Source organism: Lynx rufus, unplaced genomic scaffold (genome assembly GCF_022079265.1).
Source record: "Lynx rufus isolate CCGP_SWC_20201006 ecotype Redwood Valley unplaced genomic scaffold, mLynRuf1.p SCAF_26, whole genome shotgun sequence".
In the NCBI taxonomy this organism is placed as follows: domain Eukaryota; kingdom Metazoa; phylum Chordata; class Mammalia; order Carnivora; family Felidae; genus Lynx; species Lynx rufus.
Window position 1 is genome coordinate 4619104 of NW_025814841.1, and position 16489 is coordinate 4635592.

Genomic DNA, 16489 nt, shown 5'->3' on the forward strand with positions numbered 1-16489 from the left:
CATAGTGACTATAAATCTCCACAATTATTCAAAAGAGTAAAATTATTTTCCAGGCCCTACAAAATACACACATCACATTGATTATATAAAGGCCTGCAATGAACTTTTAAGTGTGTGTATCACATATTAAACAACACCCACAACTTCACAACCTTTATAACATAGCAAGGCAAGGTAGGTTAGCTATAATAAACAGTACACATTTAACTGACGATAGTTACGTTCACTTTCCACTTTAGAAGTGGGGCAATGCTTGATCTCATGACTTCCCTTTCTCTGAAACAAACAGGGATGTTCAAGATCACTCCTTGGAGATCAGCGCTGAGCATAAGGGGTGTGATTTATGTGTCTATTTGCTCTCGATAATGATGCTCTACTGAAAGTCTTGTATTTATTTTATTTTATTTTATTTTATTTATTATTTCATTTCATTCCTGCTTATTTATTTTTGAAAGTAATTTTGATTTTTTAATGTTTATTTATCTTTTTAAGAAGTTTTTTTATAATTTTTTTAACATTTACTTATTTTTTGAGAGAGAGAGAGAGAGAGACACAGAGTGTGAGGGGGGGAGGGGCAGAGAGAGAGGGAGACACAGGATCTGAAGCAGGCTCCAGGCTCTGAGCTGTCAGCACAGAACCCAGTGTGGGGCTCAAACCTGTGAACTGTGAGATCACAGACTGAGCCAAAGTCAGACGCTCAACTGACTGAGCCACCCAGGCGCCCCTAATGTTGATTTATTTTTGAGAGAGAGAGAGAGAGAGAGTGTGAGCAGGGGAGGGGCAGAGAGAGAAGGAGACAGAGAATCTGAAGCAGCAGGCTAAAGGCTCTGAGCTGTCTGCACAGACCCTACCGTGGGGCTTGAATCCACGGACCACAAGATCATGACCTGAGCCAAAGTTGGACACTTGACCAACTGAGCCACCCAGGCACCCGGAAGTCATTTTGAATATCTGGAAGGTCTGATCTGGCAACTTCTCCTTCCTTCACGTCTGCGTACTGAAAGCCACGAGGCAGGGATCAGCATCGGGTTAACGCGGGCCGTAGGAAGGCTGCCACGGGCTCTAAAGTCCGGCCTTCCCATCCTTTCCTTCCTGCGGACCACCCGGCAGCAGTAACTGTAAGTGACCGCAGTCAGTGTACAGAACCCGCTGCTGGGTGGCTGTCTTCATCTGGGCCAGTGACAAGAAAGGGATGGCTGGGGGAAATCAGGCGTAGGAAAAGACCTCGGCCATGAGCTGCTCTCACGCCTAAGAGCCGCCACCAGTGACATAGAAAGGGCACGCCCTGTGCCTGGAATTACGACAGAGATGGTTAATCGTACGTCATTGCTGCAGCTGTGAGAGGTAGTATCATCCCCGTGTTATAGGTGAGAAAGCAGAGAATCAGAATCCGCGAGCTTAAGAGACTTACCGTATATTGGTTTGCTGCAGCTGCCGTAACAACGCATCACAAACCGGGCCCCTTAACAGCAATTTCTTGCCTCCTGGTTCCGGTGGGTGGAAGTCTGAGAACAAGGTGCCTGCAGGGCTGGTTCTGGGGGCTGTGAGGGAGGACCTGTTCCACGCATCTTTCTCCTAGCTTTCGACGTTTGCCCGCAATCCGTGGCGTTCCGTAGCTTGTGGTTACGTCATCTCAATCTCTGCCTTCATTCGACGGCATTCTCCCCAGGTGCGCGCCTGAGTCCAAATTTCCCCTTTCAAAAGGACAGCGGTCGTATTCAACTGGGGCCCACTCTCATGACCTCATTTTGACCATCACCTCTGTAAAGACCCTATTTCCAAACAAGACTCCGTTCTCTGTATCGGGGTTAGGACCTGTCTTGGGGGAGAGAAGCGGACACAGTTCAGTCCAGTTGCCTCTGAAGATCTCCCCTCCAAAGAGTTACAGAGCCGATATTCAAAACCGTAGACAGTCTGATGCCAGCTCTTAGCCAAACCCTATGCTGCCTCCTTCCCGGCTCTTCCTGGCTACCAGCCTCTCTCCTGTAGGACACATCTATCACATGGGACCCGTGACTCTAGAGGACAAAGCCCACCTACCACTTTCGAGGACTTCCTAAGTAGAATCTCTTATTTTCTATGCTTTCGCCTGGAGGGACACGCCGATGGCTCAAGTCTTTTTTTCCACGTAGGGACGGACGGACATCTGCTCTACTGAAGGAGTGTTCCCCTCCCGCAATTTTTTTTTTCTTTTAATTAAAAAAGCACCGTCCGTATAGCCCCAATTTAGACTTTGTCTTGGCTGGTTCTCTCGCCAGAAGATGGCCAGCTCTGGACTGCGTCACACCCGACCGGGGTACTGTTGGGATCCACCTCACTCCTTTCTGGGGTCTCAGGGACCCCTCCGGGTGGGTGAGGTCGTCAGTGAATAAGGCAGACGCGCACTGAGGGTTTTGTGGTGGCACAGCCGTGCGCCCGGACCCCCCTTCAGAAAGCACTTGCCGCCCCAGCTGTGGGGAGCCCCTCCCTGCAGAGAGCATCACGAGGCCGAGGCCAGGCCCCCAGCCGGTGACCGGCTGAGGCTGGGGTATAAAGGCCCAGAGCTTCAGCCTACTACGCGGCAATTCTTAGGGGCTATGTTAGTTCCAGTCTCGTGCTGTCTGCCGAGGTTGTCCTTGGGCCTAAATCAGAGCTCAACGTCTCCAAGTCACTCCAGCTTCCTGCCCCTCCCTTCCTTGGGTGTTGCCCTGAAGAGCACGCCCTCACGAGCCCCCACACTCAATTCGATCCCAGAGTCTGCTTCCCAAGAGCCTGCCCTGGGACTGGCCTCTCCAGGGACTCAAGTCAAAGTTTGGTCCTGAAGCTGCAAAGAAGCAGCACTAAGTGTCCACAGGTTACTTCTATTTGGGGGATGGGCCCCAAACTTGAGCTTTCCCAACATCTGGCCAGGATGCTCAGAGGCCTGTCCAGACTCCCTTCTGTTTGCACCACTCAAAATTAGCTGACCAACATCTTTCTCCCTCCCTCTCCTCCACAAAGATTTATTGAGAAACTACTATGTGCCAAGTGCTGTTCTAGACACTAGAAATATAGCAGTTAAAAAAAAAGAGAGAAAAGTGTTTAAACTCATGAAGCTTACATTCTAGCAGGGGGAGCAGATAATTACCTAATAAATCAGTAAAATAATGTCACTGGGTGATGGTACTATAGGGAGGAAAAAGCAGGGAGTGGAGAGGGTTTGGGCAGGACAAAGGGGATAAGGCGAATAGGGTAAGATTCACTGAAAAGGTGATATTTTAGCAAAACCTGAAGGAGGTGAGGGACTGAGTCATGGAGCTATTTGAGGGTCAGCCTTTCAGACAGCAGAAACAGCATGTGCAAAGGCCCTGAAGCAGGAGCTTGCTGTCCGTGTTGAAGCACAAGCAAGGAGGCTGGTGGAACTGCAGCAGAGAGGGAGAACAGTAAGGAGTGAAATCAGAGGTCATGTGTGGGGGGATAATGGGACTGCAGGTGTGGAGGGCCTTCTAGGCCACTGTGGGGACTTTGGCATTGACTCTAAGACATGAGCCACTGGAAGGCTCTGAGCAGAGGAGAGACATGATCAGAGGGAACACCTTAAAGGCTCACTCTGCTGTGTGGAGAACAGCCAGGGAGGGTGAAGGCAGGAGACCCATTAGGTGGGGGATCTCAGTAAATTCCGGTGGGAGGCAGAGGTGGCTCAGCCGAGGGGCTGCGGTAGACGTGGCCAGATTTTGGAAACGTTCGGAAGGTAGAGCTAATGGGGTCTGCTGTTGAGCCTTCCAGGGAAGCCAGATGTGTGGCTGGCGGGATCCCTCACGTGAGCACAGCCAGCAGCGTCTTTCAATGTGACAAGCACTCTGTCGCGGCCTTGGAGCCAGACACACCTACGTGTGGACCCCGACTCCATCCACACTAACAGATTGTCTGGAGTAGGTTACATCAGCTAAGTCTCCATTTCTTCACCCGTAAACCGGAGAATCCTTATATCACGGGATCATTGTGAAGATTAAATTAGATAATGTAGACCAAAAAGGACAGGCACAAGGGTAAGATGATTATTTTAAATAATGCAGTTTCCCATAAGCCCCGGAAAGAGAGCAGGGGCCCGCGGAGGGGAAAGGAGAATCTGAGGGCCAAGGGAATGTGCAGGAGGGGCTGGGGCAAAGCCGGGGGGGGGGGGGCAGCAAAGACAGCCGGGGGGAGCGGGAGCGCTAGGGTGGGGAGAGGGCAGGAATCCAGGGCACATGCTCGCCTTCTCCAGTGAGGCTGGGGGATTCCACAGCTTGGGCGGGTTGGGGCGGGGGCGGAGGAAGGTGGAGCAGTGGAAAATGGGAACATCCCCAAATTCTGGAGAGGATGAGGTCACCCCAGCTGAAGCCAATCAAAACTCTCCCCTGGGCAGGCAGAAAAAGGGTTTTACTAGGCCAAAAACTGCAGAGATGGCTAGCAGCTGCCAAGAAAGGAGGCGAGGCAAGTTCTGGGCCCGAGGCCATGAGCCCCAGGGGCCCCACCCTGGCTAGAAAAAGAGACTGGAGGAGTGGTGGGGGGCAGCCCAGAAGCCAGGGGAAGGGGGGGCCTGTCTGAACCGTCTGGTGGTGATGGGGCATGCTCCTGGAAAAACCGATAGGTCCTGGTCCCAGGCAGCTGACAGAGCTCTGTGAACCAGGGCTCTGCGATTCTGTCTTTTCCTTACGAAAGGACAAAAAGCAGGATTCACATTCCTTCCATCAGAGATGTCCTACTTGATTTATGCATGTGTGTGTTTTTGGCTTTGTTTTCTTTTGTTTTTGCAGCCAACCAGGACATAGGCAGAGGTTAAACTGGGGATCCTGCGCGAACCTCCCAGTTAGGGCAAGCCGTGGTGCTGAACAGGATGTGGGTTCAAATTCTGGTGTGGCTGTTGACCTCGGGCACGATGTTTGACCTCCGAGTCTTGTGAAATGGAGATCACGGTTATTCGTAGGTGTCCCCTGGTGGCACTTCTCTCCCCTCCCCCACCCCCGAGGTCAGGAGAATGAAAAGACACCTTTCGTGTGTCACGGAGGCCATGGGGGCTGGTTTCTAGGGGCCAGAGTGGAGAGGTGGGGTCTGGAACCTCGGGGAGCGGGCACATACCCCAGGGTCTCTGGAGCAGCACCCCAGTTGCAGGATGGGGTGCCCTCCTTACGCCATGTCTCCCAGTTCGAATGCCTTCCCCCTCCACACTGTTGTCTGTTCCCAAGTCAGCAGGGCCCCAAAGAAATGGGACAGAGCACTTGGGCGAGGGACATCCTTTCCCCAGTCGTCCCTTAAGGTAGAAGTCCCCCCAAGCCCAAAGCCTTCCAGAGGCACTAACGTCAGCCAGAAGCAGGGCCGTGGAGCTTTTCTGGAAATCTCCTTCTCGAAGCGTCACCTCCGGGAAGGACACTGCTGGGACGGGGGCCAAGTCCCACAGCTGCGCGGCACCCGCCTGGCCTGGAGTGGCTTCCTGTGTGCCCGCTCGCACAGTCACAGTCCTGGGGTCCCGGGGGCAGGGGTGCTGGCTGGCCATTCCCCTCCCTGTCACCACCCTCTGCAAGAAGCCAAAGCAGCCCATCGCCAGCAGATTCCCATAGTCTCTTTCCCTTGGGCAGGCATGGAAACAGAAGTCTCTCTCCCTCCCCCATCCCTTGCCTGCCTTCCTCTCCTTGACTGTTCTTTCTCTGGGCAGGTCGCAGGCTTTGAAAGCCATTTGGGTTTTATGTCCAAGTAACTAGGTAGAAGACAGAAGCTCTGACTCCTGGTCCCCAGTCAGTTTTTCAGGCCAGCACGTCATAGGATTTGAACACAGGCTCCAGGATCTCCCCAACCAGGCCAGTGCCCTTTTCGCGAGCGGTTTCTGTGTGCCGGGCACCGCACTCAGTGCTTGAGGGGCATTATTTACTCCTGACAACAAGTTCAGGAAAGAGCCACTGGGAGCTCTAGTTTACAGATGTGAAAATGGACATAAGCAAGTTGCTTAAGGTCACGCGCACCACAGCCTGCGTCGGGAGCCAGGTCTTATGACTTCAAAGTTGAGCTCTTTGCCACCATATCACACTTCCCAAAGCATGTTCTGTGAATCATTCATTCCTCTAGGTCGGCCAGGAATGACAGAGACCTGGGGTCAAGCATGCTAAGATGATGCTAGCCTCTCCACTTCTTGGAGAGTCTCAGAACATGTTAACAGATTAAAGGCTCTGAGATGTCCTGCAGGGAGTAAATCCGTTTAACTCTCTGTAACCCAATGTGTCCCAAACTTATCTGCACTTGGATCCCACCTCCCCACCCCACCTTGTTTTGCTTGTTTGTTTGTTTGTTTTTAAAGGGACACTGTTTCCATCCCAGAGAAGGCTCTGGGAAGCGCCACCCAAGGTCACATTACCTGTCGTGTTTAGATATTGCCTGGCAATATGGCACAAGTTCCGTGCCTGGACCTCAATAAATATTGGTTGGATAAAATGAATATGCTTCTCCCATTTTCAGCCATCCTCACCCATTCCCCACTCTTCTTTTCCCTGAGAAATTCCTCAGCTGGGGGATATACCCAGGCCTGCAGATAACCCACTCTTGATGTCCTCCTGGGTGGCTCTTCCGGGCTGGACTGGTCACGTGGGAAGAAGATTCCATTCAGGCAGCTCCTGAGGCCTCCCCTAGTCCAGCCCCTCGGAGGTCTCTGTTCTAAGGATGAAGGGAAACGTTGGAGACAATCCCGTCCTGTTTTGGCCCCAGGAATATGGGTGTGGAAGAGGGGGTAGAAACTCTGTAGCCCTCCCAGCCCTTAAGGCAGAACAACTCAGACCTTGAGGTGTCCCTCCTCCCCTGCTAGTGCTCACACCTCCATTTCCACGCTCCTCCACTCCCTTCCTCTGCGTGTACCTCTTCCTCCCTACCCTCCCTGCCTCGGCCTCAACTCCCTACTGGAATGGAATCAGAAGTCCTCACCGGGGACCACGAACACACGCCCAGTTCGGGAAGTTCAGGGGTAATTGCTACGGGACGGGGCTCAGCCCTCCTGTGCCTTCAAATGCAGCCAGGGTCAGGAACCGCGGTCTCCCACCAGTAGCCATGGCCCTCTCCCCCACCCTTTGGCAGCACCCCCTCGGCAAGCCTCCTACCCTGGCACGGCAGCCACTGTGCCCCTTCCTCCCCTCTCCTGACCCCGGAGCGCCGCTGGAGAAATGCCGCCTCCACCGCTACCAACTGGGACTCCCAGCTCAGCGCCACTCGCCAGCACGAGTAGCTGGCCTGAGTCTTGCCGTCTTCAACCTCCTCCTATTCTGGGCCTCCCTCACTCCCTCTATGTTCCCTCCTGACCCCAGGCATAACGCTCAGCTCCCTGTCTGCTACCGGAAAACAAAATTGAGGCCGCAGGGAGCACATGATCTCCATCAAATTCTTGCCCCCTACCGATCCTGCTATCACCGTCCCTACCGCTTTCCTGTTAATTTTAGAAGCGGGCCGAAATCCAGGTCAGATCCCCCTAGCCTCTAAAGTCAGGTTGCCAGGGTTCAAATCCCATTTATATCACTTGCCGGCTGTGTGATCTTGGGTAGGTCTCTTAATCTCCTCAGTGCCTCAGTTTCCTCATCAGGGAAATGGGATCATCCTTGCCTTTACCTCATAGAGTTGACGGAAGGACTAAATGCGATAAGCCCCACAGAGAGCTCAGCGCGGCCCTGGCACGTTGGCAAGTGCTAACACAGGCTAGTTCTTGTCAGCTGCTCCCTGCCTCCTCCAGACCTTGTTCCGTCATTGCGAGCCTCTCCTGCTTCTAGCTCTCGCCTCTTGCTGCACAGAGATGCACAAGTCCCTCCGTCCTAAAAAGCTCCTCTTGATCCTGTGTTCCAGATTTCTCTTGTTCCTTCTCATCCAAGCCTCTTGGAAGCTTTATCGGCTCTCTCATTGCCTTATCTCCCTTTTGTTCCTCAGTCCACCAAGGACCTGGCCAAAACCACCTGGTCCCTAACTTCTGCCGACTGCATTGGACTCTCTTGCTCATTTCCTCTTTACAAACAGGCTCGGCTTCAATGCCTCCTCAGCCCTCGCTTGCTTCTCCTTGTGTGTCCGTCCTCTGCCCGTCCCCTCCGGGGCTCATCATCCTCTGCCGGCCCCAGGAAGGCTATCGTTACCCTGCGTTCGTCCTTAGTTGATGGGTCTCCTCTGCCCCCTCACACTCCGCTCAAGTGATCTTAGCAGCTCTCATGGGCCCGACTTCCTCTTGATGATTGATACCTGTCAGGGACTGAGTCGTGTGCCCCCCAAATTCCTATGTCAAAGCCCAACCCCCAGTGTGACTGTATATGGAGATGGGACCTCTAAGGAGGTAATTAAGGGTAAGTGAGGTTATAAGTGCAGGGCCCGAATCTGATAGGACTGATGTCCTTATACGGAGAGGGAGAGTCACCAGAGATCTCTCTCTCTTTCTGGGCTCGCACAGAGTAAAGGTCATGGGAGGACACAGCAAGAGGGTGCCATCTGCAAGTCGGGGAGAGAAGCCTCACCACAGAGCAGCTCTCCTGGCACCTTGGTCTAGGACTCCAGCATCTAGAGCCGTGAGAAAACAAATTTAAGCCACCCAGCCTGTGGCATCTTGTTACAGCAGCTTAAGCTAACAGGACATCTAAGCGGATGAGTTAGCTTTGCCTGCATAACAAGCAATTCCAAAATTTAGTGGCTGAAAACAACAGCCATGTATTTAACTTCCCTTTCTGCGGGTCAGCGGTTTGGTCTGGGCTCAGCAAGGTGGTTCTTCTGCCCTTGGCCAGGTCCACTCATGTGTCTGTGGCCAGCTGCTGGCTTGGCTGGGTGCTGGCTGGTCAGGTGGCCCCAGGAGGGACGGCCCGTCCCCACGCCATGTTCTCTCTCATCCTCCAGCATGTGGGCCCGGGCTTGTGTTTACGGCAGTGCAGCATCAGGCTTCTAAGAAAGCAGAGTTGAGGTTTGCAGGAAAAGCCTCAAGCTAGAGGCAGAGATCCAGGTCTTTCCATTCACACCTGGTCCCCTGCTAGTGGACTTCTCAATATCAATTGTCATTGGGCAATGAACTAGGAATATAGACTAATAATTAAATAAGCAAATTCTGGGAGAAGCACCTAGCACTTTAAAATGTGGTTGATGGGGCGCCTGGGTGGCTCAGTCGGTTAAGTGTCCGACTTCAGCTCAGGTCATGATCTCGCGGTCCGTGAGTTCCAGCCCCGCATCGGGCTCTGTGCTGACAGCTCAGAGCCTGGAGCCTATTTTGGATTCTGTGTCTCCCTCTCTCTGCCCCTCCCCTATTCATGCTCTGTCTCTCTCTATCTCAAAAATAAATAAACGTTAAAAAAAATTTTTTTTTAAATAATAATAAAATAAAATGTGGTTGACAGGACTTGACAGACATGGGATGAGGAAGGATAGGGAAAATAGGCCTTCTCCTGGGCAGATGGCTTGGTGGGCTGGATGGTAAGTGGAAATAACTTGCTGAGCACTTATTATATGCCGGATACTGTGCTAAGCACCTGGCACCCAGAGGACATCGAGGTGCTTGAGAAAAGGTCTCTGGAGCCAGACTTGCTGAATTTGAAGCTCAATTCTGTCATTAAGCCAGAGAAAGTTACTTAACCTTTCTGTGCCTCGGGCTCCTCCTCTGTAAAGGAGGCATGATCACGATACTTCCCCGGGCGCCTAGCTGGCTCTGTAGGTAGAGCAGGCGACTCTTGACTTCAGCCCCACGCAGGCCTGGAGCCTACTTCTATTGTTTTTTAAACGATCATCATCATCAGTAATGATGATAAATAATGGCACTTACCTCATGAGGCTGTTGCAAGGATTAAATGAAATAATACACATCGGTCCCATAGAAATGCCCAGCACGTGTGGTATCCTATAAACATCTGCTCTTGGCCTTATTGTCTCACTGAACCCTCGCAACCGACTTAAGAGACAGGCACTTCTGTCTCCACTTTACAGGTGAGGACACGGAGGCCTGGAAAGGTTAAATAATGGCCCTACCACGCATGGCTAGGATGTGGCTTTGGACCCAGGCAGCCATAACTCTAGAACCTGTTCTAGAACTTATGCTGTTAACCGCCACTTCCTCCATACCCCGCCCACCCACGCCCCCCACCCATTTACCATTCATCAACAGCAAGAGAACGTGTTTGAGGCTGAAGGTCATGAGTTTGGTTTAGATGTCGATGTGGAATTGCTGCTGAGACATCCAGGTAGAGACTTCTGGCCAGCAGCTGGGTTTGTACATGGAGTACAGAAATCAAGACACGGTGGACTGATGGGGACATGTAGACAGATTGAGTCACGGCTGGTAAGGTCACACAGGGAGATGGTGTAGCACGACAGCAGGGGACGGCCCGGGACACATTTAAAGAGTAGATGGAGGAAAAGGAGTCTGAGGATAGACAGCCACGGAAGAGAGAGGGAGGTTTTGGAGGGAGGGAGACCATACGTCTGGGTTCACCTTGGGAGAGTCTTAGTTTATGACGGTTAGCCTGGCGTAATAATTCATTAGTGCCCTTTGTCTCTTTAAATAGTGGCCCAGTTTGGAAGACAAACGATATATTCACCCTCCTTCGGGGGTCAAGGAGGAGAAAGCATCCGGGAGGAGGAAACACAGGTGTAAAATACCACGGAAAGAACAAGGAAGCAGTGTTTGCAATGTGGTCCGCTGGAGTTGAGTTTGGCGAACTGCTGACTTTGAGAGAGGTTTCTGAGGAAAGAAGTGGTAAGTACGTGCATGCTGATATCTGAAAAGGAGCTCAGTAGAGATAACAGATATGCACACGTCACTATCTTTGAGACTGGGGTTACAGAAGTGAACAGACAGGACTGTCCTGATGGAATTGTGTGTGTGTTGGGGGTGGGGGGGTGGGGTTGGAAGAATCAAGTAGAGTGACCTGGTAGAATCACTAGGAGCTATTTAAGGTACATGGGGTGGGGTGGGAAGCCCTCTCAGAAGCCCTAACACTTGACCTGAGAGCTCTGTGAAAAGGGTGAGTCTGCCTGGGAAGCTTAAGAGATGGAACCTTCCAGAGAGGGAGGTAAGAGTTCATGCAAAGGCCCTGAGGTGGGAGTTTGAAAAACACAAAGGAGGCTAGTAAGGGTGGCCGTGGAAACCAGAGGGGAGAAGACAGATTTGAGCGCTAGCACAAGTGAATCGACGGCCCTGGTGACTGACTGGATATGAGGCGGGGGGCGGGGGGAAGCAGGGGATGGTCTAAGGGTGACTTCCCATGTCAACTTGGGAAACGTGGGTACACCCCTCCCCACCCTCGACGGAGCTGGCAGAAGGAACTGGTTTTGAAGGAATGCAATGAATCATGTAGTGAGTTAAATAGTGGTTTATCCACTTGGACATGTCCTTTGTCCAACCCTATCCTGTGAACCTGTGAATGTAACCTGATTTAGAAGAGCAGTCTCTGCAGATGTAATTAAGGATCTTGAGATAAGATCATCCTAGGGTTAGAATGGGCCTTATATCCAATGACAGGTGTTCGTGTAAGAGAAGGGCAGAGGGAAATCTGAGACGCAGAGGGGACAGGAGAAGGCCATGTGAAGATGGAGGCAGAGATTGGATTCTTGGCAGCCATGGCCAAGCAATGCCTGGGGTTACCAGAAGCTGGAAGGGGCAAGGAAGGATCCTCCCCTAGAGCCTTCAGAGGGAGCGTGGCCTTGCTGACACCTTGACTTCAGACTTCTGGCCTCCACAGCTGTGAAAAACTAAAATTCCTGTTGTTGTAAGCCACCAAGAATGGGCTAATTTGTTATGGCAGCCACGGGATACCAATACGGACTCCTCCGCGTTGAGTTGGGGTGTGGGGCACATAGAGGTGTTGACTGGGCAAGTGCATGAGCTCCCCTCAGGAGAGAGAGTCCAGGGCTGGAGATAAAGCTTTGGAAGCCCATTGAGCAGGTGGCAGTTTAAACCAGTGTTATCTCTGAGGGGACCCTGGAACATGGCTCCAGAAGCTCTTTCTCAGAAGCACAGAACCAAAAGCTTTCCAGATTTTTAAAAACAGATTTCACTCACTGATATAACCAAACACCCACACTATATATATATCAATGAAATGTAATGTTCATACCAAAGAATATGTTTATATGCATTTTAATATCTCCCAATAGATTAAAGAATATTTTTATCAGATTATTTTAAGTCAGGAATGCTTGCACTTCCTTGGACTTCTTCTGGGTCTGATGTGAGGCGAGCCCGTTTTACATCTGACACTACTGAGAATATATAGGGAGAAGGGCGTATACATTAGAAGGAAGTGCCAGAAATAGTATTTGTTAGTTTCTGAAATTGCATAGCATAAATTTCTCCCAGGGCCCCTGGGTGGGCAGAGGAAGTGCTTCAGTTTCCTCTTTATCACTTCTCTCAAAATGGTCCACTCGCCGATATTGCAAAAGTGACATTCCTCTCTTAGCACCTGGTATGCCTCTAACATTTGCAGGGCCTGGGCCAAGAGTACAAATAGAGGCCCGTGTAACGCATATCTAACAATCTCTCAATTATTAAACCCATAAACAGTTAATTAGAATGCAGTGTTTCTCTCTACCTTGACGAATAACTTCCTAATGCCCTGGAAGTCCCAGATCAAGTTCAGAACCAGCAGGCTTTTTGGAGTTCGCACTGGAATGTGGAACATGGGCAGGGCTCCCTGCCGGCCCCTTCTCCTCCCACTCCCTGCTCAACAGCACACCCGGAGGGGCCTCCCAGGATGCAGGCTGACACCAGTGCCCAGAGCCAAGCTTCAGCCACACGCTCCTACAAACAGAGCCCCAGGCCACCCTCAGGCCTGAGCACCACTGTGGCTCCAGAGGACTGGCCCAGAAAAGAGGCCCTGCATAGGCCCTAGAGTTGATTTGGGACATTTGGGGCAGGAAATTCTGGGATCTAGGAATTTCTGGGATCTGGAATGGCCTAGGGACAGGTTTGGTCCTGTGGCTCTGTGGACTCCTTGACCAGCGAGAAGGGGCACAGAGCACAGGACCAGGACAGGGGCTCCTCTTGCCTAGGTAGATCTAAGGTGGCGGTGCTGGTCAGCCTGCACTCTAACAAGAGAGTCAGAGAAGTAAACCAACACCTGGCCAAGCCCGTGTGCAGACTTTCTTGTGTACTTTTCAGTTTTGAGAACATGCCAGGTTAAAAAATGAAGTACCGTAGATATTTTGAGCCCTGATTAATAAACACTATTACCATGCCAGTATTTCACTGAGTTCTAGAAATCAAAGGTCAAATCCCTAAAAAGTTTTGAATATAGTAAAATAAGACAATGAAGCAATAACTTGGGTGGCAGTGCTTTCTGGAAGTTTTTTCCACTTCTTCCTTTCTTCCTGCCTTCCTCCCTCCCTCCTTCCAATCCATCTCCTTCTTTCCAAAGCAGGAAGAGCCTAAATGAAGGCCATAGGCTTGGATGCAGTGGGAAAGTGCAGCTGAAGTACAAAGCAAGAGGGCCATGGCGGAATTCTAAGAGATGTCAATATCCAATAATCAAGCCAAAGAAGAGCTTCTACCAAGGAAAGTTCTGGAGTGGCATGGGAGGGAGAGGAGAGACTGGGGATCCATAGAGTGGGGAGGAAAGAGTTCCACAGGAGGGAGTTGTCCAGAAGAGCAAATGCCTCAAGGAGGTACCATCTTCCTCAGGCCGACTGAAGCAAATCTGGCCCATGCCTCTCCCAGCCCAGTCCCTCTACTTCTCTGGAGAGCACCAGCTCTTCCTCATACCCCATGTGGGGCTGCTTCAGTCCTGCCCCATCTTTTCTCACCCTGCATTTCCCCGCTTTATCACAGCTGTCCTCACCATTGGCTTCCTAACGTCCATCTCCATCCCTGGTCTCTTTCTTGAACCTCTAGCAGAACAATGGGTCCCAAGCATGTGCTTTGGTTAAGGGAGATGCTCACCAGATAATGGTCCAATGACCTTGTCCAAAACAGAAATGTTCACCAGTGTTCCTGATTCCCAAAGCGAGGACAATCTACTTTATCTCTGGAGAGAAAAGTGTGCATAAGCCCTTTATCCTGTGCTCTTCCTGTCCCCTCAACATTGGAATGTTCTTGTCCTTTCCCCTGCTCCCCAGCAATGCTCTTTCCTTGGTCTGGAATGTTCTCTCCCCCATCCTGCCCTCCCAGTTCAAATGTCACCTCTTGGTGACTCCTCAGGCAGGAAGGCTTTTCTGGATAGTGTGTATGTGTGTGTGTGTGTGTGTGTGTGTGTGTGTGTGTGTGTGTTCACCACTTATATTTTTCATTTTATATTTCCATTGTCTCCTTTCCTCCACCAAAATTGTAAGGCTGGTAGGGAAAGTTTGCTTTACCCAGTGTACCCAGTGTTATAAACCGAATTTAAGTGCCCCAAATTTGTAGAACATAGTAATACTCTCTCATAGAAGTTTATTTAAAAGTTCAATGGGTGATGGGCACCCATATTAAGGAGGGCACTTGTTGAGATGAACACTGGATGTTACATATAAGTGATAAATCACTAAATTCTCCTTCTGAAACCAATACTGCACTATATGTTAACTAACATGAATTTAAATAAAAATAAAATTTAAAAGTTCAAATTTCATGAAGCAATCAGGAAAGATTTTGTTTAAGAATCCTTCAGTCTTTGTTAATCTGTTTTTCAGGGATCAGCCCCTCTGGGTTGATCCAGGTTTTAAAAGGGCAACCTACTATCTCCCATTCTGGGTGGGATCCGAGCCTAATAGCTGTATTATGTATCATCACTTAATTATAGGAGAAAAGCTCTTAGATGTTCTGCAAGTATCTGGAATTTAAAATGCTTTAAACTCAGCCCCTTCCCCAATATCCGTGAGCCTGATTCCTCATCTCTAAATTTTTTTCCAATGTTCCCTTCTCCGGAAAGTCTTCCTTACTCATTCTATTGAAATCTGCAGCTGCCTCTTCCCTAGTCATTACATAGAATCTCTTTCCTGCTTCATTTTCCTCCATAGCACATATCACTCCCTGATATACTACATAGTTTATTAATAGTCTATTAATTACCTATCTCCCCTCAATAAAAGATAAGTTCCATGAGGGTGGAGTTTGTTCATTGCTGCATCCCAGTGCCTAGAGCAGTACCTGGCACATAGTAGGTCTTTTTTTATTTGAGTGAGAGAAAGAGAGAGAAAGAAAGCGCATGAGCAGGGGAGAGGGGCAAGGGAGAAAGAGAGAGAATCTTAAGCAGTCTCCACATTCAGTGCACAGCCTGATGTGGGGTTCAATCCCATGACCCTGGGATCATGACCTGAGCTAAAATCGAGAGTCAGATGCCCAACCAACTGAGCCACCGTGGTGCCCCTGAACTATTTGATATTTTAAAAATCAATAGAGTTGTCCTAGAGAGTGGTGGCTTCCTATCACCCATTTCTACCCCTACTTCCATACTTCAGGTGTCCATCAAACTCCACATGGCCCATTACCTGTCCAGGAGATGCTCACTCTAACTCTTCAACTTGGCTGTCAGAGAAAGGATGGGTCCTGATTAGTTTAAGCCATTGTCTATCTGCATATATATTACCACCCCCTTCAGGAGGGCACAAGACGGAAGTTGACCCGCCCAAGTGTTTTCTCTTTCCTCATAGATGTGGACAAGATAATGCCAACTGTCTCTGGCAGCCATCTTGTGACCACAAAACCAGCCAGGGACAAAGCTGTCATTGAGCATGCAGAGCTGAGAGAGAAAGAGTTTGGGTCTTCCATGCACCCTATGTCTGTACTGCTGGTCCATTCATTCCCTTATTCTACAAATACTGATTGAGCACCTGGTATCCATCAAGTACCATTTTACATGCTGGGGATACAGCTGTAAATCTAAACAGACAAAAATCTACTTCATGGAGCTTCCATTCCTGGGGCAGGAGGTGGTGGGGAGAGTAGTGACATCATAAAAATGACTACAATACACAAGTAAATAACATATAAGTGCTATGTAAAAAAAAAAAAAAAAAAGCCATTTGCTAGAATGGATTTTCAAACACTGAAGTCCTATATGTGTTGTGTGTTCTTTTCAAAGATAAATCAAAACATCCCTTTTGGAAATTGACAATCGTTTAGTTTCCAATATGTAAGAATACATCATTGTGCACTGGAGTTGGGATTCTGATCTTATTTTTTATCTAATCCAATGGTTGAAGACAGGTGGAAATTGTGAAGGATTTGGGAGCACTCCTGCTGATTGGGATTTAAAAAGGCATTTGTCTTTGGACGAGGGTAATGACCACATGAATAAATATCGGAACTGCCTGTCAGTGTTGCAAAAATATCAGACACAAACAAGGCAAATGACAACAGAACAATAAAGCACGCATACACATATGTGGTGGTAATTCTTTGAAATGTGGATTACCAATGCACTGGCAATGAAAATGAACCAATGCTATCATGCATCACATATTTTGGAGATGCTCCTAAATTCTGGCATAAATTTATCCAACATCAAGGATCATTTTGAAATGTACATGGAATACCATATAAAAATGATCAGAGCAACTTAACATTACAATCAGAATACAGTGTATCAGGAGA

General features: G+C 49.7%; 1 long non-coding RNA gene across 1 annotated transcript in view; it reads left to right on the forward strand.

Moving 5' to 3' along the window:
- The window catches only part of LOC124519084 (uncharacterized), a 36974-nt gene that overhangs the window by 6534 nt on the left and 13951 nt on the right, over positions 1-16489 (forward strand). Inside the window, exon 2 of the long non-coding RNA XR_006963995.1 lies at positions 10488-10678. This is a non-coding gene — a long non-coding RNA (uncharacterized LOC124519084). The remainder of the gene's footprint in view (positions 1-10487; positions 10679-16489) is intronic.